A 27885-nucleotide genomic window follows, 5' to 3' on the forward strand; every position below is an offset into this window, starting at 1 on the left:
TGGAAAGCCAATAAGTAAACACAGGCAAAAATATGAACAAAATACTTACAGAATTAATACAGATTACAATATATTTAAACTTTATTAATAAAAGATGTGCTAATAAAAAGCATCAATGTAATGTCATTTTCATCTCTTCAAATGTGTATTAAAAGGGCCTAACTAAGATAAAAATCAACCAATGAAATTATATAAAAGCAGAAAAACGAAACACAGTACCTCCAGGAGATCAAGAAACTGGATGCTGCCCTCCTGTTTCCCTTTCCTAGGCAGTGCCTGTCCCCAGTGGTCGTGTGGAAATGTGTCAGTGATTTTTGGTGTCACAATACCCGGCAAGGTTCTACTGGCAATTATTTGGGCAGAGGTGGAGGAGTTGTGGTGGGGAGAAAAACTAAACTTTCTGAAATGGTCTGGCATGTTTCATGCAAGGAAGAATAGCCACACTTAAATGCCAACAGAGCCCTAATTAAGGGTGTTATTCATCAATGAAATGACCACATAACAATCACCCTTTTCTCTCCTCCTCTCTGGCCAAGAGACAGGCTCTCTAGAGCAGAGAAAACCAGAAGTAGTCACATTTCCAGAAACAGGAAAAAATATACGTATGAAGAGAGAAAAATGCTTGACCAAATGGACTATGAAGGATTATTGGGGTGTTAATGACTGGAAGATCTACCCAAGGCAGGCATAGACTTAGAGAAATGGAAAATACTAACGCATAAAATTGTTTTCCATTTTGTGGTAGAGGTTTTTGAATTTGACTTTTGACAGTCCAATTCATATTTGATATACCATCCTCAGTCAAGCAAAATAGCAAAACGTAAAATAACCTTTAAAAGAGTTAATATACTGTAATTTCAGTTCAGTAAACTGTTGTAATGAAATTACCAGAAACTCCAGGAATTCTCCATAAATTAGTACATTGTTACTTATATTAAGAGTGGAAATGATTACATGTTATATAGCTATCTACACTGTGTTTTCCAGAATACATATTGACATACACCTACTCACAATACAATGATAGGAGAAAGTGCATTGCATATATACATACAGTTTATAAAACATTGTATGTATATATGTATATGTATATATTAAAAGGAAACCCGCTAAAATATTAACAATCATTATCTCTGGTAGGTAGTATTACTAGTATCATTTTTAAAAATCTCTTTATATTTTTGAAACTTCTTTAACAGTCATTTTGCTTTCCTTCTTCATGGTTATTTGCAAAATAAAATAGTACTTTTCTCACTGAAAATGATTCAGACATCGTTGAGATATATCAATGATGTATTTTATTTTAAAAGAGGCATTTCTGGGGATATTATGCAATTGAAAGTTTGCATAATTCAAGCCTAAAATAATTCAAGAATTTTTTTTTCCTGTAGACTAGGAAATGGAGAAATGCAGTCTTAGAATATAGATATTTCTAATCACAGCACATCTCCTAGATGTGCTTTTTCTCTAATTATGTTTTTTTATCTAAAATAAAGCTATCTAAATTAAAAGCTTGACCTTCTTCATAGAAATTTAACATACCTAATTGAATTCCAAGGTTTGTGTCGCCTGGCAGCACTTTTCTGAACTAGCACTGATTCTACTATTTAATTAATTCTTAGATGATATTGTCATAAGATAAAAATATTTTCGGGTTATAAAAACATTGAATGTCAAAGTAACAGCACAGGTGTTATAAAAAAATTTCCTGGAAATTCCAATACACATTAAAAACAGTCTGGTTTAAAAGATGTACTGCAAAAAAAAAAAAAAAAAAAAAAGGAGGGAATTGGATATTGCTGTTTACCAGGTTAGCTGACACTAGTCTGTGGCAATCATAAAAGCACAATATACAATGGAGCTGGTCTGCTAGTATTACATTCAGAAAGTCTTGATAATAAAAAAGTAACATTTTGTATACTATTGTTTCATAAAATGCAATTATACTACATATACAATACAATACAGCACTCCCCTCTACCCATCCCCTACACACACACATTTTATTACCTTCTGTTCTCAATCATATATTCCTCCCTAGAGCTAACCACTAAACAGTTTGTGTGGTTGCTTCCAATCATTGATTTTATGATTTTATATGTACATAGTATATTGCATTACCTATGAATAAGAAAAAATACATTAAAATGTATATAAATCATTTTTCCTTTAACTTATGTGCTAAAAAATCACTTTGTTGTAATACTCAGAAGAAAAAATCTAATCCCTATGTACTCTGTAATTGATTGGCTCATAAATCACATCCTACGATTGAAAATTAAAGAATTTAGTCACAAAAAGATTCTCCTTAGAATCTGTTCTCTAGATCTACATAATTATTTCTATTTGTTTTACCTAAATATGGATAGAAACATGTTAAGAGTATGCAATTACATAAATTCCTGTTACTTGGTAATATTTCTCCTAAAAGAAAGATGAGGAAAGAGAAAAAAGCCAGCTTTACCTCTTGAGTTAATACCATGTAAAATACTCATTAGCATAGTGTTTTTCTTGAAAAATAAGGGCCAACTATCTACTAAGCTATGCTAATCTCTCCTTAGAAGCAATTTAAAGGAAATATATAGAAAATACTTATATTGGATTAGGGCTAAATTATTATCTTTGTGAGGTGAGGGTGAATCTTTTTCTTTTTAAAAAAGAAAGAAATAGAAAAAAAAATCAATTAAAAAATATTACCTAAGTATTTATGGGAAAAGTCTTAATTACAAATTTCTCCCCAAAAAAGCAGTTTTAAAACTTGTAGTTACACTACCTTAAAATACTGCCTCTTCTATGTCTCTCCTCTTATACAAACTAGGTACTTTTTAGCTATTTTTTTTCTATGTTCAGTGTGATTCAGATTAGTAAACTATCAAGCAACTGCTATTTCAATAATTAATAATCTCCTGTCCTTGTAATTTTCCATAATCATCATGGTTAAAATGCAGTGATTCTACCAACCAATTATTTTGTGTCATGGACAGAACACAAAATAATTAAAAGCATCCAAAGAGTTTCTAATGATCAAAGAAAAGAAGTTTAGCTATGGAGATAAGTTTATTGCTATTAGAGATTGACATGCACAGCAAATTCTTATATCCATTTCCCAATTTTGTATAATTTATATTTGGCTTTTCTGATGATGGTTAAATAATTCAAATTACATCAGCTTTTTAAGAACTAGAAAAAAAATTTAAGGAATAGAAGTTTTAAGAAATAGAAAATTTTTTACTTATAATTAAGATTGATCTGGGTTGCTGTCCTCATGTTTTTCAGTGTCAGCCCCCAATGGCTCAATACTTAAATAGGAATTGTATGCATGTGTGTGTTTACAGTTTTTGTACTTCTAGAAGAAAAAGGTGCTTAACAGATGGAGCAATATTGAACTTTACCCAGAGTTACATTCATCTTATGCCCAAGTCTATGCAGCAAGCAAGCCAGCTTGACAGTTTAATTCCACATTAGGATAATGCTTGGAAGGGTAATCCTATTGGCACTGCAGGATAAGGATGCCTGTGTCAGTGGCTTTGGCCTATAAAATTGTTAGCTATAAATTCTGAGCTGGCATTGTGAGCTTAACTTTTAAACCAGCCTTTTCTTAGCATCCTATTGCCAAGAGTAAGTTATTTGCTCCATAAATCCATCTAACCCATTATACTTTTCTTTTAAAAATCATTTGGCAAATATACCCAAAGCAATAAAAATCTGCTTTTCATATGTATTATCTTATTTTAGACATAATAATCGTGTGTATGAAAAAGACACTGAATGAGTTATAAATGGAACAATTTGTTTACGAGAGTAGATTTAAACAGAACCAGAAGAGTTTTATTTTTGCTGTATTTAAGGATTAAAAAAAATCAATCAACTGCTTGAGTTGACATAAATGTTCACGATATTTTGTAAGGATAATCAAAGAAATGAAAATACCTCTTTGTTTACTTAGTTTTTTAGAAACTAGCACTCAAATCTGATTGTTCAACTGTGTACCTTTGAGTTTATATAATAGAAATAGTTGATGCTTATACTTCACCACTGTGGAGTGACCAGACATGAGCACAGAGAGATGAGCTCTGAGGACACCTGAGAGGTGTCTGCCCTGCCTTCACCATTTACACGATGGCTGGATATCTGAAGTTTCAAGCTTACAAATGTGAACATAAGGGTTTTAAAGGCCAAACGTTTTTGCTCTTAGCTCTTTACTTTTCCAGATGGAGAAAAATCTGCTTTCAACCTTAAATCTTGGGTGGACTCTAATCTCAAAGTCTACAGATCCTGCCATCTCTTTCAGAGGGGCTGGTTGTCTCTGAGAAAAGGTTTGAAGCCCTGGCATAATGTCCCATTTCCAACTGTGGCTATCTCATGAGATTATTTCTTTCTTTCATCTCTTTCATCTCTCGGTATCTTAATCTAGTTGTTATTTTACTCTTTTCATTGGAGCTCAATTATCCATGACATCTTTCTTCTACATTATCCTTTTCAATTAATTATAATTTATATTAGTTTGACACAAAATCATCTTTTTAAATATTTGTTCACATGTATATTTACATCTTATTAAAATTTTTTAATCATCAGACTATTTTTTTAGAGCAGTTTTAGGTTCATAGCAAAATTGAGTAGGAAGTAGAATTATAATATACACCTTCTCCTCCCCACATACACTGACCATATTATTTTTTTTCTTGTTGTTTTTATTGTACTTTTCAAGTTAAACATCGTTGGATGTTGTTTTCATATTTATATCTACAGAAGCAAGAATGTTTATAATGATTATAGCTATAAGAATCATCTGTACCCATTTATAGCAATTTATCAGAAATATCAACTTCAATAGAAGGGACAGCCTAGAGCTTTCAAATAAGAAAGTTTTTTGGATTGTCTTAAGACACAGTAGGACAGTTTCATAACGTCTTAGATGGGCAGAGGGGATAATGGCAGCATGCCTGGCATGTTTTTGCCAACCTTGATCTACTACCTCAGGATGGGAGACCAGATTTCTCTATACAAGCTTTGTGAGTCATTTTATTGAAAGCAGAACTTCCTCCCCCAATACTGCAAACTTGTAACAATATATTTTATATCTAAAAGACTATCTTTTCTTCATTACTTGGATTAATATTAAATGGCTGTACATTGCCATCTTATTTGAATAGGTATAGTTCTTATTTTATCATGCCATATGTGAATTTAGGTGATATAAAAGTCACTGTCTCCATCCTGTATGATCATTAACAAGGGACAAATTTTGAAATATAATTACATCAATGGTATTTAAAATTAATTTTAATTTAAAATTGCTAGGCGATTTACATGCATTAATTCAATTAATCTTCACATTATCTAATAGCAATTATTTTTATCCAAGATTACTAATGAAGTCCAGAGAAATGAGTTTACTTGCACTTAGCCACCTGATTAGTAAGTGATGAAGACAGGATTAAAATACAGGATATCTGACCCCAAAGCCCATACTCTTAACCATGACACAAACAGAGGTAGTAGGAAAGAGGTAAGAGGCATCAGTCAGTTTTGAATCTCCTAATCTTCTGGAAGAAGACAGTCCATAATCAGATTTGTCTACTCTTTGTTACTTCAGTTTATCTCTCACATGTTTATTTTATTGATCGTTTTTGCTCAGTGCAGAGCTCATGACAACCGAATGTCCAAAAATAAATTCTCATTGGGACCCTGATATTTTTTCCTCTTTCAGCTTTTGTTTAGAATGTGTACATTAATCAAATGTGTTATTTGTTTGAAATACTTTTGAGCACAACAGGCTGTGTAAAAACTAGTTAAATAAATCAGCCCCTCTTAAAATGTTTACTGCCATTGTTTTGGAATTGCTTAGAGGCAAGGTGAAAGAAGAATCTCTAGTAGGAAAGGATATCAACTTTTTTTCCTCTGTTTTTGAGATGTTCTGTACTGCTAAGATTATCCTCAGGAGATTTTTATAATTGAGTTAGCTTCATCTTTGCTGAGTTAGGTCTATGAACACAAAAACAGAGCAAAACAAAGTAAGAATAACAATTACATCACTTACTAGTAAAGCAATACTTAAGTAGAACACTAGAAGTCTACAAGAAATGACACCCTCATTTCCATTAAACAAGATATTTTAAACATTGCCTACATATTAGAATTTCCTCCAGAAGCTTTGTAGAAAATACTGAGGCACAGATTTTACCACCACAAATTCTTAATTGTTCTGTGATAGAGTTTGAGCATTATTTATTTAGCTGTTGCACACCTACTTTTAAAATCTATATCATTTTACATATGATAAAATGCACTCATTTTTAATTTTTAGTTCATATATTTAAAAATGTTAGTATCTGTGTAATCACCACACATCAGGATATATACTGATAGAATTTTTATTTTCCATTACCCCCCAATTCCTTTGTGCTTCTTTGCACTAAACCCACCCATCTATCCTTGGCTCCAGGCCATCACAGATTGGCTCTCAGTCACTGTAGATTAGTCTTGCCTGACCTAGAATTTTACATGAATAGAATAATTCAGTATGTATTTTTTTTTGTATCTGGCTTTTTTTGTTTGGCAAAATGCTTTTAAGATTTATCCACGTTGTTGTGTATATCCATATTCTTTCTTACTGCATAGTTTTATATTGTGAGTTTATAGTATATATATACTGAGGGACGAATGTATATATGTATGGGGGATTGGTGTCAGGACCCCTGCGGATGCCAAAATGCATGGATGCTCAAGTTTCTTGCGTAAAATGGTGTAGCATTTGCATGAAATCTACACACATCCTATGTAAATTCAAGTATTGCTTCGGGGGATTTCTGGATTTTTAAAAAATATTTTGGAGCCACAGTTGGTTGAATTCACAGATATGGACCCATGTAATATGGAGGACCAATTATACAGATATATATATATATATATAAATATATATTATACAAATATATGTATATATTATGCCTTGTGTTTTTTGAGTTCTTTTAAAGATCTTTGCCTTCCTTGTCTATCCTATGTTGGGGTAAACTTTTTCTTATATTTATTTCTAGAACTTTTACAGCTTTATCTTTTTTATATTTAAGTGTATGACTCCATTTGAGTTAATAACTGCTTGGAAAGAGGAAATGGTTAAGATACATTTTTTGGATATCCATTCCACCATTCCACCACTACTTAGTAAAAAGACTATTTTTTGTCCACACAGAACTGTGAAAAATCAATTAACATGATTTTGGAAAGGTTTATTTTTTAGTGAATTGAGCAGATGACACAGGTGGATTTTAGTGGAGGTGAATAATATATTTCTCTACTTTTTGAATGGTTTCATTTGAGCTGTAAGTCTGTCCTTAAGTGAATACCACACCACTTAGAACCTTGAGAATGTGTCTTAAAATGTATTAGCGTAACTCTTCCAACTTTGTTATATGTCATTTTTATTTTAGCTTTTTTTGTGACTTTGTACTTCCTACAAACTTTAGAACCAGTTTGTCGTCTTCTTCCAAAACCAAACCAAAAAAAAAGGTTCTGGGGATTTTTTTATTGAGATTATGCTGAATATATGGACCCATTCGGGGAAAAATAAGACCTTTATAGTATCATTTATTTCAATCCATGAAATTGGTTTGTATCTCCACATTTTAAGTAGTCTTAAATTATTGTCAGAAATGTTTTGTAATTATCAGTAAATTGTTTTTTCACATATGGTGTTAAATTTATCCCAAATTATTTTGCATTTTTAATGCTAGTTTAAATACTATTTTTTTTTCATTTACTGATTATTTCCCAGTGTAGGAAAATGTGGTTGATTTTTCCTCGGTGTCTTTGGGTATTCTATCAACTATAGAATCTTGCTTTCTGTGAAAGAACATATTTTTACATCTTCCTTTGCAATAAGCATTCTTTGAACTTCTTGTTTTTTTTGTTTTTTTTTTTTCCTTTGTTATACTAGATAGAACCTCCAGAGAAATGTTACACAGCAGTGGTAAGAATGGACATCCTTGACTTCTTCACTTTAGAGGGAACACAGTCAATCATTCACCACTAAGTATAAAGTTAGAAGTAGGTTTTTCAAAGGCGCCCATTATCAGAATGGAAATATTCCCTTTTAGTCCTAGTTGTATGACAGTTCTTATGAATGGATATTGAATTCTGTGACATGTTATTTCTATATCTCATTGAAGCTGCACTCTCCTTCTTGGATGGGACTTGGAACCCACTCACACCTCAGATTGGGACTTTAACCCATGATCCCTGATTAGGAGGGGACTCAAACCCACTGTCTTATTTTTTTTTTCCAACATCTTTATTGGAGTATAATTGCTCTACAATGGTGCATTAGCTTCTCCTATATAACAAAGTGAAACAGATATACACATATCCCCATATCCCCTCCCTCTTGCATCTACCTCCCACCCTCCCTATCCCACGCCTCTATGTGGTCACAAAGCACTGAGCTAATCTCCCTGTGCTATGCAGCTGCTTCCCACTAGCTATCTATTTTACATTTGGTAGTGTATATATGTCCAAATATACACTACCACTCTCTCACTTTGTCCCAGCTTACCCTTCCCCCTACCCATGTCCTCAAGTCCATTCTCTAGTAGGTGTGCATCTTTATTCCTGTCTTGCCCCTAGGTTCTTCATGACCTTTTTTTTTTTTTTTTGGTGCCAAATATATGTGTTACAACATGGGATATACCCCACTTGATCATGGTGTATGATCCTTTTAATGTGCTGTTGGATTCTGTTTGCTAGTATTTTGTTGAGGAATTTTGCATCTATGTTCATCAGTCATATTGGTCTGTAGTTTTCTGTTTTTATGACAGCTTTGTCTGGTTTTGGTATCAGGGTGATGGCAGCCTCGTAGAATGGGTTTGGGAGTGTTCTTCCCTCTGCTATATTTTGGAAGAGTTTGAGAAGGATAGGTGTTAGCTCTTCTCTAAATGTTTGATGGAATTTGCCTGTGAAGCCATCTGGTCCTGGGCTTTTGTTTGTTGGAAGATTCTTAATCACAGTCTCAAAATCAGTGCTTGTGATTGGTCTGTTTATATTTTCTATTTCTTCCTAGTTCAGTCTCAGAAGGTCATGCTTTTCTAAGAATTTGTCCATTTCTTCCAGGTTGACCATTTTATTGGCATATAGTTGCTTGTAGTAATCTCTCATGATCCATTGTATTTCTGCAGTGTCAGTTGTTACTTCTCCTTTTTCATTTCTAATTCTATTGATTTGAGTCTTCTCCCTTTTTTTCTTGATGAGTCTGGCTAATGGCTTATCAATTTTGTTTATCTTCTCAAAGAACCATCTTTTAGTTTTATTGATCTTTGTTATTGTTTCCTTCATATTTTTTCATTTATTTCTGATCTGAATTTTATGATTTCTTTCCTTCTGCTAACTTTGGGCGTTTTTTGTTTTTCTTTCTCTAATTGCTTTAGGTGTAAGGTTAGGTTGTTTATTTGAGATTTTTCTTGTTTCTTGAGGTATGATTGTATTGCTATAAACTTCCCTCTTAGAACTGCTTTTGCTGCATCCCATAGGTTTTGGGTCGTCGTGTTTTCATTGTAATTTTTTTCTAGGTATTCTTTGATTTCTTCAGTGATCTCTTGGTTATTAAGTAATGCATTATTTGGCCTAGATGTGTTTGTATTTTTTACAGATTTTTTTCCTGTAATTGATATCTAGTCTCACAGCATTGTGGTCAGAAAAGATGCTCAATAGGATTTCAATTTTCTTAAATTTACCAAGGCTTGGGCTTCCCTGGTGGCGCAGTGGTTGAGAGTCCGCCTGCCAATGCAGGGGACATAGGTTCGTTCCCCAGTCCGGGAAGATCCCACATGCTGCGGAGCGGCTGGGCCCATGGGCCATGGCCACCGTGCCTGCACGTCTAGAGCCTGTACTCCGCAACGGGAGAGGCCACAACAGTGAGAGGCCCGTGTACCGCAAAAAAAAAAAAAAAGAATATTTACCAAAGCTTGATTTGTGACCCAAGGTATGATCTATCTTGGCGAGTGTTCCACGAACGCTTGAGAAGAAAGTGTATTCTGTTGTTTTTGGATGGAATGTCCTATAAATATCAATTAAGCCCATTTTTAAAATTTATCATTTAAAGCTTATGTTTCCTTATTTATTTTCATTTTGGATGATCTGTCCATTGGTGAAAGTGGGGTGTTAAAGTCCCCTACTATGATTGTGTTACTGTCAATTTTCCCCTTTTATGGCTGTTAGCATTTGCCTTATGTATTGAGGTGCTCCTATGTTGGGTGCATAAATATTTACAATTGTTATATCTTCTTCTTGGATTGATCCTTTGTTTATTATGTAGTGTTCTTCTTTGTCTCTTGTAATAGTCTTTATTTTATAGTCTATTTTGTCTGATTTGAGTATTGCTCCTCCAGCTTTCTTTTGATTTCCATGTACATGGACTAACTTTTTCCACCTCCTCACTTTCTGTATTTGTCCCAAGGTCTGAAGTGGGTCTCTTGTAGACAGCATATATATGGGTCTTGTTTTTGTATCCATTCATCCAATCTATGTCTTTTGGTGGGAGCATTTAATCCATTTACATTTAAAGTATTTACCAATATGTGTGTTCCTATTACCATTTTCTTCATTGTTTTGGGTTTGTTATTTTAAGTCTTTTCCTTCTCTTGTGTTTCCTTCCTGCAGAATTTCCTTTAGCATTTGTTGTTTAGCTGCTTTGGTAGTGCTAAATTCTCTTAGCTTTTGGTTGTCTGTTAAGGTTTTAATTTCTCCATTGAATCTGAATGAGATCCTTTCTGGGTAGAGTAATCTTGGTTGTAGGTTTTTCACTTTCATCACTTTAAGTATGTCTTGTCACTCCCTTCTGGCTTTCAGCTGTTAATCTTATGTGGATTACCTTGTGTGTTATTTTTTGTTTTTCCCTTGCTGCTTTTAATACTTTTTCTTTGTATTTAATTTTTGATAGTTTGATTAATATGTGTCTTGGTGTGTGTCTCCTTGGATTTAACCTGTATGGGCGTCTCCGTGGTTCCTGGACTAGATTAACTATTTCCTTTCCCATATTAGGGAAGTTTTCAACTATAATCTCTTCAAATATTTTATCAGTCCCTTTCTTTTTCTCTTCTTCTTCTGGGACCTCTATACTTCAAATGTTGTTTAATGTTGTCCCATAGGTTTGAGACTGTACTCAATTCTTTTCATTCTTTTTTCTTTATTCAGCTCTGTGGTAGTTATTTCTACTATTTTATCTTCCAGGTCACTTATCCATTCTTCTGCCTCAGTTATTCTGCTGTTGATTCCTTCTAGAGAGTTTTTAATATCATTTATTGAGTTGTTCATGATTGTTTGTTTGCTCTTTAGTTCTTCTATTTCTTGTTAAATGCTTCTTGTATTTTCTCCATTCTGTTTCCAAGATTTTGGATCATCTTTACTATCATTATTCTGAATTCTTTTTCAGGTAGACTGCCTATTTCCCCTTCATTTATTTGGTCTGGTGGGTTTTTACCTTGCTCCTTCATCTGCTGTGTGCTTCTCTGTCTTTTCATTTTGCTTAACTTTCTGTGTTTGTGGTCTCCTTTTCACAGGCTGCAGGTTTGTAGTTCCCGTTGTTTTTGGTGTCTGCCTCCAGTTGCTAAGGTTAGTTCAGTGGGTTGTGTAGGCTTCCTGGTGGAGGGGACTGGTGCCTGTGTTCTGGTGGATTAGGCTGGATCTTGTCTTTCTGGTGGGCAGGACCACATCCAGTGGTGTGTTTTGGGGTGTCTGTGACCTTATTATGATTTTAGGCAGCCTCTCTGCTAATGGGTGGGGTTGTGTTCCTGTCTTGCTAGTTGTTTGGCTTAGGGTGTCCAGGAATATAGCTTGCTGGCTGTTGGGTGGATCTGGGTCTTAGCATTGAGATGGAGATCTCTGGGAGAGTGTTCGCCATTTGATATTACATGGAGCTGGGAGGTCTTGGGTGGACCAATGTCCTGAACTCGGCATTCCCACTTCAGAGGCACAGGCCTGACACCCGGACAGAGCACCAAGACCCTGTCAGCCACACAGCTCAGAAGAAAAAGGCGAAAAAATAGAAAGAATGAAAGAAAATGAATAAATAAAAAGAAACAAAGTGATTAAAATAAAAAATAAAAAAAATTATTAAAAGTAAAAAAAAATTAAAATGTAATAAAAAAAGACGAAAGAAAGAGAGAAGAGAGCAGCCATACCAAGAAACATATCCACCAATGATAACAACTGCAACAAGCGCTAAAAACTATACTAATTAAAAAAAAAAAAAAGCAGTCAGACAGAACCCTAGGACAAATGGTAAAAGTAAAGCTATGCAGACAAAACCAGACACCGAAACATACACATATACACTCATAAAAAGAGAAAAAGGAAAAATATATATACATGTATATATATATAAAAAGGAAGAGAGCAACCAAATCAATAAACAAATCTACCAATGATAATAAACTCTAAATATTAAACTCAGATAAACATAAAACCAGAACCAATCAGTCACATACAGCAAACCCCAAGTCTACACTTGCTCCCAAAGTCCACCACCTCAATTTTGGGATGATTCATTGTCTAGTTAGGTATTCCACAGATGCAGGGTACATCACGTTGATTGTGGAGATTTTTTTTTTTAACATCTTTATTGGAGTATAATTGCTTTACAATGGTGTGTTAGTTTCTGCTTTATAACAAAGTGAGTCAGTTATACATATACATATGTTCCCATATCTTTTCCCTCTTGCATCTCCCTCCCTCCCACCCTCCCTATCCCACCCCTCTAGGTGGTCATAAAACACCGAGCTGATCTCCCTGTGCTATGCGGCTGCTTCCCACTAGCTATTTTACGTTTGGTAGTGTATATATGTCCATGCCACTCTCTCACTTTGTCACAGCTTACCCTTCCCCCTCCCCATATCCTCAAGTCCATTCTCTAGTAGGTCTGTGTCTTTATCCCTGTCTTACCCCTAGGTTCTTCATGACCTTTTTTTTTTTCTTAGATTCCATATATATGTGTTAGCATACGGTATTTGTTTTTCTCTTTCTGACTTACCTCACTCAGTATGACAGACTCTAGGTCCATCCACCTCACTACAAATAACTCAATTTTGTTTCTTTTTACGGCTGAGTAATATTCCATTGTATATATGTGCCACATCTTCTTTATCCATTTTTCTTTGGATGGACACTTAGGTTGCTTCCATGTCCTGGCTATTGTAAATAGAGCTGCAATGAACATTGTGGTACATGACTCTTTTTGAATTATGCTTTTCTCAGGGTATATGCCCAGTAATGGGATTGCTGGGTCATATGGTAGTTCTATTGGTAGTTTTTTAAGGAACCTCCATACTGTTCTCCATAGTGGCGGTATCAATTAACATTCCCACCAACAGTGCATGATGGTTCCCTTTTCTCCACACCCTCTCCAGCATTTATTGTGTCTAGATTTTTTGATGATGGCCATTCAGACCGGTGTGAGATGATATCTCATTGTAGTTTTGATTTGCATTTTTCTAATGATTAATAATGTTGAGCATTCTTTCATGTGTGTGTTGGCAATCTGTATATCTTCTTTGGAGAAGTGTCTATTTAGATCTTATGCCCATTTTTGGATTGGGTTGTTTGTTTTATGTTTATTGCGCTGCATGAGCTGCTTGTAAATTTTGGAGATTAATCCTTTGTCAGTTGCTTCATTTGCAAATATTTTCTCCCATTCTGAGGGGTGTCTTTTGGTCTTGTTTATGGTTTCCTTTGCTGTGCAAAAGCTTTTAAGTTTCATTAGGTCCCATGTGTTTATTTTTGTTTTTATTTCCATTTCTCTAGGAGGTGGGTCAAAAAGGATCTTGCTGTGATTTATGTCATAGACTGTTCTGCCTATGTTTTCCTCTAAGAGTTTGATAGTTTCTGGCCTTACATTTAGGTCTTTAATCCATTTTGAGCTTATTTTTGTGTATGGTGTTAGGGAATGTTCTAATCTCATACTTTTACATGTACCTGTCCAGTTTTCTCAGCACCACTTATGGAAGAGGCTGTCTTTTCTCCACTGTATATTCTTGCCTCTTTATCAAAGATAAGGTGAGCATATGTGCGTGGGTTTATCTCTGGGCTTTCTATCCTGTTCCATTGATCTATATTTCTGGTTTTGTGCCAGTACCATACTGTCTTGATTACTGTAGCTTTGTAGTATAGTCTGAAGTCAGGGAGCCTGATTCCTCCAGCTCCATTTTTCGTTCTCAAGATTGCTTTGGCTATTCGGGGTCTTTTGTGTTTCCATACAAGTTGTGAAATTTTTTGTTCTAGTTCTGTGAAAAATGCCAGTGGTAGTTTGACAGGGATTGCATTGAATCTATAGATTGCTTTGGGTAGTAGAGTCATTTTCACAATGTTGATTCTTCCAATCCAAGAACATGGTATATCTCTCCATCTATTTGTATCATGTTTAATTTCTTTCATCAGTGTCTTATAATTTTCTGCATACAGTTCTTTTGTCTCCTTAGGTAGGTTTATTCCTAGATATTTTATTCTTTTTGTTGCAATGATAAATGGTATTGTTTTCTTAATTTCGAATTATAGGGGTCCCAGAAGAAGAGAAAAAGAAAGGGATTGTGGAGATTTAATCCGCTGCTCCTGACGCTGCTGGAAGAGATTTCCCTTTCCCTTCTTTGTTTGCACAGCTCCCGGGGTTCAGCTTTGGATTTGGCCCTGCCTCTGCATGTAGGTCGCCAGTGGGCGTCTGTTCTTCACTCAGACAGGACCGGGTTAAAGGAGCAGCTGACTCGGGGGCTCTGGCTCACTCAGGCCGGAGGGAGGGAGGGGCACTGAGGCAGGGCGAGCCTGCGGCGGCAGAGGCTGGCGTGACGTTGCACCAGCCTGAGGCGCACCGTGCATCCTCCCGGGGAAGTTGTCCCTAGATCCCAGGACCCTGGCAGTGGCGGGCTGCACAGGCTCCCAGGAGGGGAGGTGTGTACAGTGACCTGTGCTCGCACACAGGCTTCTTGGTGGCAGCAGCAGCCTTAGCGTCTCATGCCCGTCTCTCGGGTCCGCGCTGTTAGCCGAGTCTCGCACCCGTCTCTGGAGCTCCTTTAAGCAGCGCTCTTAATCCGCCCTCCTCGCGCACCAGGAAACAAAGAGGGAAGAAAAAGTCTCTTGTCTCTTCGGCAGCTCCACACTTTTCCCGGACTCCCTCCCGGCTAGCCGTGGTGCACTAAACCCCTTCAGGCTGTGTTCAGCCGCCATCCCCAGTCCTCTCCCTGCCATCTGTCCGAAGCCCGAGCCTCAGCTCCCAGCCCCGCCCGCCCCGGCGGGTGAGTAGACAAGCCTCTCGGGCTGGTGAGTGCCGGTCGGCTCTGATCCTCTGTGCGGGAATCTCTCCGCTTTGCCCTCTGTACCCCTGTTGCTGCGCTCTCCTCCGCGGCTCCGAAGCTTCCCCCTCCGCCACCCACAGTTTCTGCCCGCAAAGCGGCTTCCTAGTGTGTGGAAACCTTTCCTCCTTCACGGCTCCCTCCCACTGGTGCAGGTCCCGTCCCTATTATTTAGTCTCTGTTTTTTCTTTTTTCTTTTGCCCTACCCAGGTACGTGGGGAGTTTCTTGCCTTTGGGGAGGTCTGAGGTGTTCTGCCAGCGTTCAGTAGTTGTTCTGTAGGAGTCATTCCACGTGTAGATATATTTCTGAGGTATCTGTGGGGAGGAAGGTGATCTCCGCGTCTTACTCTTCCGCCATCTTGAAGGTCTCCCCCAAGAAAGCTTTTCTGTATCACCTAAATTGTCTTTAATCATTTTTTTTTTTTACAGTTTTCAGCAAGGAGAAATGGTATCCTAAGCTGACTGCTAATGGCCTCCTGGACAAGGAGACACACAGGAGAGGCACGCTGATCCCTTTGAGTTTACTATTCTTCTCATCATTTCTGAGGGCCATGGGTAAGTCACTCTAAGATTTGAACGCTGCTCCCTTGCATGCAGCTCTCCAATCCAAACAAACTGTAATTTTTAAAATTATATATATAGACACACACACACACACACATACACACACACATATATACATACATGTATATTTTTTAGCTAACCCTTGGGTTTCTCAGAGCCAAATTAATACCTAAGAGGAATATGCTTTTGGGTTGAGGATTTTGTGGTATTTTACAGTGTACCTGTTTGCACAGAAATTTCCTTGAGGTTGGTGGTTAATATATATCAGAGAGGGTCCAGGTTTATTAAAGTTCCCAGAAATGTTCTGGGGTCCCAGAAACGTTCTAGGACAATTACACTGAAGTCCATATCAGGTGGCATCCATTATGGGACTCACAAAGCCTTAAGTTAAGCCCACAGCATAAACCACTAGAGGACTTGGGGAAATAAGACAAGAAATTCAGGCTGTTTTGACTATCAAAATCAAAATCTAAGTAGGCGTAAGTCAGACTATCAAAAGCCATTAAGGTGTCTACCTAGGGTTCTATAGAGAACGCTTCTCCTAAAAGGAATAATAGACCTATTGCTAATGGGTACTTTGAAGCCAAAGTCTCAAATTTGTGGGCAGAGATCAAGCACTTAAAAGCTGTTAGAGCACTTACCACTTAATTTTAGGACACCCATGCTAGGATAATTTGGTCACAGAATGGGTTAGATTGACACTATATCACATACTATCCTCCAGAAGATTTCTGTACAGTGAGGTACACTGTAAAACACCACACAATCCCCAACCCAGTGGCACATCCCTCTTGGGTATTAGTTTGGCTCTGAGAGAACCAAGGATTAGCTAAAGAAATGGAATCCTCAAGTTTCAAAGAGTTGAGAGTATCACTTTCTGGCACATCTGCTTATTTTATGTCTAAGAAGTGTGGTCTTGGAAAATCTAGATATCTACAAAAATGGCAAAATCTTACTAAAACAACCTAGAGTTACAATGGACATTATGGGTAACAGTCCAACTAGACAAGATCATTCATTTAAGAAGTGCACCTGAAAGCAAGGATTTCCAAATCCAACAGAATGGGAATCGGCATGCAGAATCCTCCAAGAGACTTGAAAATTTCTAGCTTCATTGAAAGGTTCATTGCAAAAGGCTAAAGAAAAATTAAAGACACAGGAGGTACCTAAAACAAAAGACTGTAAGACTGATGTGACTTCTGCTACTGCCCTCTATCTTTATTTACCTGAATATTTAGTCTACTAATTCTCTATCTGAATTTCCTTTCCACTCTGAAAAGACTGCAAGACTCTAAACAAAAGTCAAAGCTTTCCATACCAACTCCAACACCCCCATATCTACCCTTGAAGGCAGACCCTCCCAGGGTTGATGGGACGTTGAGGGATTCTCTGGCAAAATGCTACCAGTTATTCCCTCTAGTAGTCAAGGAGAAACTAAAATTAAAATGAATGGAAACCTTGCCATATTCTAGTAGATACTGGGGTTACACTCTCTACTTGAAAGTTACTCACTCTGGAGCCTGCAGATGGGATCCAGGGAAAATTGGCAGAAGCCAGTGAAAGATGAGAATTCTTACTAGAGTCAGCTCTCCTGGATCTCTGTAGTGTCTAATTGAGAGAGGAAGGTAAACTTTTACGTTGCCCCTTATTGGTGATCAATCCTTTTATCTCCTAGGGACAGCTATTGCCTTCTTGTTTGTCTCATTTTGTGTCCTGAGAACTTGGCTTGGCTTTTTGCCTGCCTGGGACCTGCAGGTTGTTGGTTCTTTCATATGCAGGCAGCTCAACTATCAGGTTGAGGGTCACAAAATATGTCCAGACAGAAATGTGGGTTGCACACCATTTGGGGCTAGATATTGCCAGACAAAGTTGGGTGCACTACATTCATAGCTGGGGTCCTACTGACCATTGCCAGCTCTCAGGGAATTGTCTAAGTCTTTCTTTCGTTGGGCTGTCTTTGAGAGTGGCTCTGAAGCTTGGGAAGGTAGTATCTTTTGTACCCTCTTTGGGGATGCCTCTTAGGTCCGTGAGGTTGTTTAATACTGCCAAGAATATTTATTCTTTGTCTCAGCTGAAACCTGACAAGATATTTGAAAAGATATATTTTCTTTAAGTAGCTCTACAACCCTGGGAGTCAGAAGTTGGCAAAATTGAAAACTGACATTCAGAGCCTGACAGGAACTTTTTTTAAAGGCCTTCTCTTCTAAGCTAAATGAAACTATGTACCCAGAGGGAAAGAAAAACATTTAAAAGATAAATAGCACTAAATCTAGAATATGGGAACCTTTTGATTTCTGTCTTAGTTGAAGATCTTCTCCCTGATATAAAGAAGCAAACTGATAATAATGTACTTCAATGGGTGGATCAGTCCCTTGATATCATTCCCGTTGTACCCCAATTCTTTGAGAAATTAAGAACAACTGTTTTACAAATTGAGGACAACTTGTACAACTTACTTACAAATTGAGTCTTTACAAGAACAGAAAAAGTCCCCATATCCTTTTGACCAATCCCAAAAGCTCCGCTATTCATCTCAAAATACTTGTAGATATCATAAAAATTCTGTATTTAGGAAACAAAAATCCTTCTTGCAGGAACTCACATTCTTTCTCTGTGCCTTTGCAATGTCAGTGTTCTACTTGGTCTTCTCTAAGCCCTGAATCTCTTTGAAATGTAAACTCGAGGGATGTAATTTATCAGAAGAAAGAAAAAGGGAAAGGATATTTGAAAACGAGATGAATGAAGAATCTTAAGTCTTCTCCACAAATATTATGAAAAAGTTTAAGTCATCCGAGCAGGTAACCTTAACTTATTCCATCTGCCAGCAGCACAGTTGGGATTCAACTGTTCTTTTTCAAACCAGTGAGTTTTTCATTATCATACCCAACTCATGGCTAAAAATTTAAAACAAAACCTATGAAAGTCTGTCTGTGTATTTATGTATGTCTTTGTATGCGTGTTATAAATGTATGATGTTTTTCTACCTTTGGATGGTATTATATGTAAAGAGCTCTATTCAAGTTCCCAGGATAACCTTCAGTAAACAAAAGTTAGTTTAAGTTTGCTGGTTTAATTAAAATAGGCATGACTTTAGAGTTATCAGCATTGAATAGAATACTTTTATTCTACTTAGGTTAACCAAAAGTCAAATAAGCTTATGTCATCTCTTACAGAATTTGTCAGCAGGAAAGATGACTTAGGTGATGGTTAGCTGTTTAATGTCTCATGAAAATTCCATGAATAATCTAAACATAATTGTTAAGAACAAGTAAATTAAGTAGATGTAAGTAAGATAAAATTTTATAAATGGATTTTTCAGCAATAATTATGCTCTATGGTATGTATACTTAAAAATAGTTTTCAAGATCTTTTTGGCACCTTCCATCCTTAAAGTTATACTGAGTTAAATTAAATGATGGATATTCACTATCTAAATCATTTCCAAATAAGATACTGAAACTTTAATTACTGAACAAAGATTTATCCACTTTTGGCTTCCTTTAACAGAATAACTAAACATATTTGGGTATATTAGTAAACATGTTTTGTACCACATTGAAAAATTTACAAGTAAGACTATAGTTCTAGAAATTCTGAAATGTATTTATAAATTTTCCAATCCACAGAATAGTAGTATAATATTTCACAAATTGCTTTCTTCTAAGTTTTCACTAGGAATTAAGGATTCTAAGGGTTATGGATTCTAATTAAGATACATAAATAAAACTACTAGACATAATAAGGGAAACATGTCTGTGCAAGGGAATTAGGTTATGTTTTTGGTAAGAAAAGGTATGAGGTATGGAGATGTGTTTTTGTTAAGGGAAAAAGAGTACATTTTTTTTGAAGTAAAACAACCGATTGTTCCAAAAAGAGAAAGACAGAAAAAAGTAGGACAAAATCTGAATGAATATAAACAGTTGTAGAGGGTTTGTGGAAAAGGCATCTTGGGAAAGAATTTTATGTGTGGTCAAGCTGGCTAAGGTTAGAATGGATATATTTAAGTTTTGTTTTATTTTTAATGAGTTTTACTATCAAAACCACACTGGTACAAAATTAGTATTTGATTTTCTCTCCATTAAAAGGACAAAGTTTTATTAGTTTATTGGTCTGCCCTTAATAATAAATTATAAACCTTTTAAGTAATCTGCCTGGAAAGCAGAGATTTTTTTGTGTATCTTACCAAAATAATTTACTGTACTTCATGTTTCTTTATCAGGATTTTGATTACATGAGAAATCCCAGTCTTCTCAATATTAACAGAGCTGAGTTTTTTTTACAACTATGTAGCATTCTATATTTGTTTTCAAAGTCTTTAAGTCTTACTTTGATTAAATGGATTTTTTTTTTTGAGAAACTCCCTCCAAATCAAATTCTAAGTAAAGTCTTTTTGACCTTGAACTAACTTTGGGATTTTTAAAAGGGCCCCTGGAATGTCTACAATGATTTGTTCTCTCTTTTTATAAAAAGAGAAATGTTAAACTAATTAGGCTTATTTGATATGTTAAGTCACATAGGAAACATTTTCAAATAAGAAGTGATGTTTAACCTTTTTTAGGCTATATTTGTATGTTATTAATATCAGTGTTCTAGAAATTATATAACATTTCTAAAAATCCAGCATGTCCTGGTATCATTCTATTAGCCATAATTCCAGTTATCACCTTAAAATGGTGTGTGTCACAAAAATAACCAACATCCCTTGTCAATTCCAGTATAATGAACCCTCATCAGATCTTTAACCATGGGCTTTAAGTCTTTTGTCATTTACAGACAGTTATTGTTTCATTCTGATGCTTTTTGCAAAAGTAAGGGTCATGGAAAGGTCCCTACCAAGTACTCTTGACCACTGACACTGCTGCCAAATTACAAGGTGTCAAACCTTGAGTGCATATTTCACAACTGAGGAAGGTTCTACCTGACATCTGCTTCTGTGTAAAATGCCAGAGACCTAAAATCAAATTCACTGAGAAGCACCTGACATTGGGGTAGACTCCTTCAACCCAGGATGTCAGTTCAAGAGCATTTCTTTCCATTCATTTTTCCCTCTCTGATCATTCTATTCCTAATTCTTATACCAGGAAGGTTGTTGTGATTCTTCTGTTCACCTTCTTCCTTGTCCTGGCCAGAAAAGATAATGCCATTGTTCACATATCTTAGGTCATTGGGTAATCCAGCCTCCAACCAACTGTTGGATTTACTATGATGCTGGTGATCCTGTAGCTCTTTTTGTTCTTCACAAACTTCTCCCTGATTTCCAGTGCCTCAGTTTCTCTGGAACAAGCTTGCTGGATAAACACTTCTGGGAAAATAGAGACACAGTTACATGAAATACATAAATAGGCCACTGGCTTACAGAAGTGTCCCCCTGTTTGGGATCATTTCTTGACTTATCTGATTCTAGCTGGTTTGGGTCATGGGTACTCTGGCTCAGGAGTGCTGTATAAACCATGGGCCTTGTTTTGTTGTCTCTCCAATATACTATATTCTTACAAAAGTTTTTAATGCATATAGGCAGCCATCAACCAGCTGACAGATGATCTCTTTCTGACTGGAATGACAAAAGAGAACAGAAGACTAATCAGCTCTAAGAATAGCCTGAAATCACCTCTTGTGAACTACTCAGCATAGTATTCACAAGACTGAGAGTCACACTAAGACTGATATTTTTTATCACAGCTCTTGAATGGTCAAGAGGATGATCAAAAGAGGGAGACTGATGAAATAAATTTCTAGGTCCAGGATGGAGCTGCTCCTGCTGGGGGTGCCACTTCAGGAAACCAAAATTTAGATAACTTCTGTGTTTCTGTAAATGTTCCACTTGCCAGGAAATTCAGTGTATCCAATCAAACAAGCCCCAGATCCCAAGCCAGTTATGGGCCCTTTCACCCCCCAAGTTGACTATGTGGCGCCCACAAATCAGATATTTTCTATCTTTCTCTTCCTTGTTCTTATTTTTTTAATCCTATAAAAGCTTCTGGCCTTCTGCCCCATTTTGCAGTTCCCCAAAAGGAGGCTGTCCACTTTATGAAGTGGTAAATAACGTTTGTGTCACCTAAATTGTCTGCTTTAATCATTTTTTAAGAATATTAACTACTACTGTAAAGTTAAATTCATTGCTATCTTAAATTTCATGAAATTACTTCTCAGCAAAGTCTGTTATTCAGAACCCTTTCTTATAAGTAACAAAAACGAATTCCCAATCATTTAAAAGAAAAATGCATTTATTGAAAGAATGTTGACTGGCTCACAGAACTGATGGGTGTGATAGTCAGGCTCAGAAAATAGGCATGCACCAAAGGAGACACTGAAGCAAGTATCACAGCCAGACTCATGCCACAGGAAGTGGCTGAACAAGGGAAGTGCCACTAACGTTGGACACTGGAGACTAGTGTCGTCATCTCTGCCCTTACCAGCACTGGGCAATATTCCTCCAATGTATCTTCATCTAGATATTTTTTTGTGCCACGGTCATCACATGCCTAATTAATTCTTCATTATCCCTGAATCACACACTTATGATTTTCTGTCTCAGATGACCAAGCTCAATCATACACAAATGCCCAATCTACTAAGTAGGAAAGGAAAGTGAGAGCCAGGCTCTTCAGCTTCTTTGCCTCAGTGGTCAGTACTCCCCAAATTAAGTGGGAGATCAGATACTGGTTTGGCGTGAAAAGACATATACCCCACTTTCACTTATCTTGGTTGATTCCTATGAAGGGGAGATGTGTCGTTTTGCCACCCTTACTACCGTGGTCCTCATTCAACAACAGCACACTAGGGCCCTGGCCCCTTGCATGAGAAATCAATCTTAGTGAGCCTGTTTTCTAGCTCCTATCAAAAGCACAGGTAAAAGAGACATAAAGGAAATCTTTTAATCAATTCTGAATTTTATTTCCTCCTCCAAATAATCTAAATTCTACCTTTGGAATCAGTTCATCCTTTGAAAATATACATATTCTAATTGTACTGGTTTTGTCCTCAGAGAACCATCATAATAGTGTTGTGTTTTATTTTCTGCCCTTTACTTCTTTTTTTTTTCTGCCCTTTACTTTTGTGCTGTAAAATTATATGGAAATCGTGATATGTTTACTTTTGTAAAAACAGTGTTTAGAAACTTCTCATGACATCAGTCTTAAGATTTCTTTAAATTTTTGTAGGGGTGAGTGGTTAAATAATTCAGTGTAAGAAAACTATTAACTTCATCTAAGGAATTGGTATCATACCTAATCTTAAATAATGTATTCAATACCTGAGAAAGCTCAGATTCAAATATAAAGAACAAACATATTACTGTGTTTTCTTTTTATAGTTTCTAACCACTTGTCATTATTTTAACCAAGTTCCAAAGATGTGTAAGTTTACCATAAGTTCACTCCAAAAATTGATATGTATTGTGATGTGTGTCCATATTCCTCATGAACCACCTAAAATCTCCTTTAAAAACGTGGATGATAAGTGATGCCTAAACGAGAATAAAATATCAATTAATAAACAGTAGAATTCATTTACTATACAGAAAATCATTAGGGTTTGCAATGTTTGACTTAATATTGGGACTTTAACATTGTAATTGTAGAAGTTTATGTTAATAATAAAAATTAGAAATAAGTTAAAATAATAAGAAGTAAGAACTGTACTGTAAATCCCACCACCCAGAGATAAGTGCTATTGACTTTCATCAATATATACATCCTTAGATTTACAGAGATGTTTATCTTTGAAATTTAATTTAACTTGATATGATTTAATTTCCTGTTTCATTATACATATTAACAGTGTTATAGCTGTCATGATACAGAATAATTCTTGATTTCTTTTTCTAATTCCTTCAGTAAACTTACACTCTGATTAATAAATCTACTATACCTATGGTAATAGGTACTTTCAAGAATTTCTTGAATATTCCAGTAAAGTAAGATCACTCTCTTTAGAAGCTTGATCATAATTTTGTATTATTCCATCTTTACCTCAAATTTTCCTCCCTGGTGATATTTGTCTCTCACTATATATAAGCAACAAAGCATTAAATATGTTAATAATGGCTCTGTTGTATAATATTGACAGGGTTATTTAAAATATTTGTTAACCATGAGAAAACAGGTAGAACTAATAGAAAATTAGACTGAATGGCAAAAGAAATATCAACAATTGTCAGTTTACAAAAATATTCAAATGGTGTGTTCATTATTCCACAATAATCAAAATATTTAAAAGAGCAATTATGGTAGATTGTATAAATCTCTGTGGTTGTTAAATAACATAATAATAGTCACAGTTTTGCAGCCAAGAGGATACTTCTGAAATTGTTTCTATTTCCAATAAACTTGGACTTGACTAAAGCAGAGTAAACTTGAAGAGCAGTCTAGACTTTAGTACTGAGGTATATTTTGTATTTGTAACAGCTACTGCAGTGTTTCAGAACCTATGTTTTCCTTCCTGGAATTTGCAAACAGCCTAGACTCTTTCGCCTGACAGAGTAGTTAGTCTTTTCATTTATATTCATCATAAGAGAATATAGCACTTAATGCAAGAAATGCCTTAAGAGGATGCATGAATGTAGGAATGCTCTCCAACTTTCCAACACTGCTACTGTATCAGTTCTCATAAGGCAGAGAAACCCTGTTCTTAGGATAAAGGAGAGTTTAAGAGCAATTTTGATAAAACAATTTTTTTCTGAATGATTTTGTATTTTTGTGGTGAAACCCACTTAAAACTAATTCTCTCTCAAATTGAGAAGTTGACAAAGAATTAAGAAAATCATGACTGCCCATGACTCAATTCTAGACAGGAACGAAAGAGGGGACATGGAAGCCTAGAGAGAGGTTCTCCCAAACTTGTGAAACTCTTTTAAGGAGCTAAAATCATCTTGTAATATTTGAAAGCACTTTATCTAATTAAGGTTCTATTCAATTGGTTATTCTAATCATCTAATGAGTTCTTTCCCATTATCAAAAATTTACTAGATATATGGGCTTAATTGAGATCTTCAGTAATTAGATCAGGATAATAATCTTTGCATTAACTTAATAAATAACTTATTTAGTTACTTTAGTCATTTTTTTCTGAATAGACTATATGATATATAATTTGTATAAATTACCTAGCACAAATCCTGATTTAAAGATTCCATATGGCAAATCTTCTTTTCCTTTCAATTTTTACATTTCCCACAAGTAAAATAAATTTTACCTAAGTTTATCATAAATCTTACAGTAAACATTATTTATTGTTAATGAATTTACTCCCTTTTAATACTTATAGCCTGATGGATCACAGGTCCTTTACTAGATATTGTTGCTACTTCTTCTCAAAACCAAAAATAGAGAGACAGAAAGGGAGGAAGGAAGGAAGGAAGGGAGGGAGGAAATAAGTGAAGAAACCAGGCTGACACATTAACATTGAAATGAGCAATGAAGTTTTCTATTTGGATGAATTACAAGCTTTCTACAGTAAATATCCAAATAACAGGTTACAAGTTAAGAAGGACCATTATGTTATCAAAATATGAAAGAAAATACAATGAAAGAAATAAAAAGACATTGTAGAGTCCTTTTTAAAAGATACTCATATTCTTCCAGAATTGAGTTCTTCCAGTAAAACCAGCTATCAGTTTCTTTTCTCAAGACTGCCAGGGAAGTTGGTGTTAGTGCCCAAGTGTGTTTGACCTTCCTGTGACTTCAGTCACTGCCTTGAATCTCAAGGGATGAGACTGATGAAAAGGCTGACTAAATTGGAGTTCTTGTCACCCTTTAATACTTTCTGTACCTCTATCCTGAGTGTTCCCTTCGGATTAGAAAACATCCATGGTACTAGTTACTTTGACAAATGTCTAAAAGCATTGTTGCCTTTTAGCATCAAGTATCTCAGATTTACCTATTCAGTGATAATTTCTCTAATTGTAAAGACTTCTCATTGTTTTCTGATGAGCTGGATGCCAGCATGACATAATAGAGCCAATAGAAAATTGAAGAACCCAGAAGGAAACTGAAAAGCTGGGAGTCTCAGATGCTGTGAGCTCCCATGGCTATCATCATTTTCTTCATTGTATTAGAGTTGGGCATGTTACCTGAGTAAGGAGACCTTAACATCGTCACCCTTCCCAGCAAACTTCCAGTATGGTCTTGAGGCTTGAGTTTGTAAGCTGCTGAAACACTGTAGTATACACAGGAAAAACATTGAAATTTTTACAATGTCGAAGTATTCCTTAGAGTGAAATAAGTAGTTGATAAAACTATCAAACTATCTAACCTTTAGATAATAATCAGATTAGGATTATCAATTCATCCATATTAACTCAAAAAATATAATGGGATACAGAATCTGTACAGAAACCAAATGAGGTTTCTACTGATAAATGCAAAGTGCTATGGAAATTTTTCTTAAATTTTTAGGTAAGACTTTTTAAAATGTTTTTTATTTATTTATTTTTATCTGTTGGGCAATTAAAATTTTTCTGTAACTTAGTAAGGAAGAAATTAATAAAGGACACCCAACTTAAATGTAAGGTTGGTGGCCTGAAATCAACTTTATGAGTAGGGACTTGGCAGAATCCTAGTATTTTCCAGTTAATTATCCTGTAGATTTTAAAACTTGGGTTCTGTAGTGTATTCCCATAATTGCACTACAGTTAACATTCCAGAGTCTTTCAAATTTTAATGAATTCATTATTTAAAAAAATTTCCACAGTTAACTTCAGAGCCAACAGTATATCAATGTATATTTAGTGCAGCTTGTTGCGACACAGATTGAATCAAGTCCAATATCTTGCTCTTAGGAAAATAATTTTTTCTTGAGCAACACTGATTACCAGGGAGACAGGGTAAGAAAATGTGAATGAATCCGTGAAAATCCATCACCATGCTGGGAAACCAGAGAGTGCATTCCTTATGGGTACTATGTCAGTGCCATCATCTCTGCTTACAAATGACAAATTAGAATTAGAATCAAATAAAACAGTTTTGGCTAATTTGCTCCACAACTCTACAAATTATTTACTAGTGTGAAACCTAATGAATAAAGTAAGAAAGTGCCATTCCATTGCATTTCTTTATCATTTTCTGCATGGGAAATGTAATTTTTAAAATGACCCCTTAACCTACCATGCTAGTTAAATTAGGGAACATAAAATGCATACTTTTGACAATATTAAAATAGAAGAACATTTTAAATAGCTTTGAGTTTATACAGGGCTAACACAAAACCATGGTGCATGAAATTAAAGCAAATGAGATAATTTTTTAATCTGAGTGATATTTGTTGTACTGTTTTTCAGAATTCCTACATCTAAATAGGTATACATAAGACTAAAAACCATGTCTTCTCATTTTTATTTTCATATTTCATATTGATTATTTCATAATTATTTGTTATAAGAGATTAAGATCAAATCCAAAATAAGAATTAGAGGGAGAGAATTAGGGAGAGAGTGAAGGAGGGAGAGAAATTGACTGTTGGATGTGAAGTCTTCAAAATATATATTTGCTCCTACATATAAAGACTTTATGGAATGAAGTCGACCAACTATAACTGAAGCCTAAAGAGATTGATCTCTCATGGAAAAAAGATTAAAGTTCATTAAGAAACTGCATACATGTGTAAATATGACATCACAAATCAGTGTTAATTTCTCTGGTTTTTAAAAAGTTCTCATTGATGAATGTAGTTTTTAGTAAATGGTGTTGTGACAACTTAGTAATCATTTGCAAAAAAGAGAAATTAGAGCCATACTCCACTGCATATAAGAGAATAGCTCCAAGTGGATGAGAGATCCAGAAAGCAAGGACATGCTTCAAAACTAATGGGAACATGTCAAAGTGCATAGGATGTAGTGAGAAAGGGACCCACGGGGGTCAAATTAGTTAAAATAAACATCATAAAAATAGAGTAACCAGTTATAACACAATGAATTAAAGTGTATTATGCATGAGTCCATAGTAATACTTTAAAAAAATGGGGAAGGACAAAAGCTGTTTTCTAACACAGGAATATTAGC

The sequence above is a fragment of the Hyperoodon ampullatus genome (assembly GCF_949752795.1).
Source record: "Hyperoodon ampullatus genome assembly, chromosome: 1".
NCBI classification, from domain to species: Eukaryota; Metazoa; Chordata; class Mammalia; order Artiodactyla; family Ziphiidae; genus Hyperoodon; species Hyperoodon ampullatus.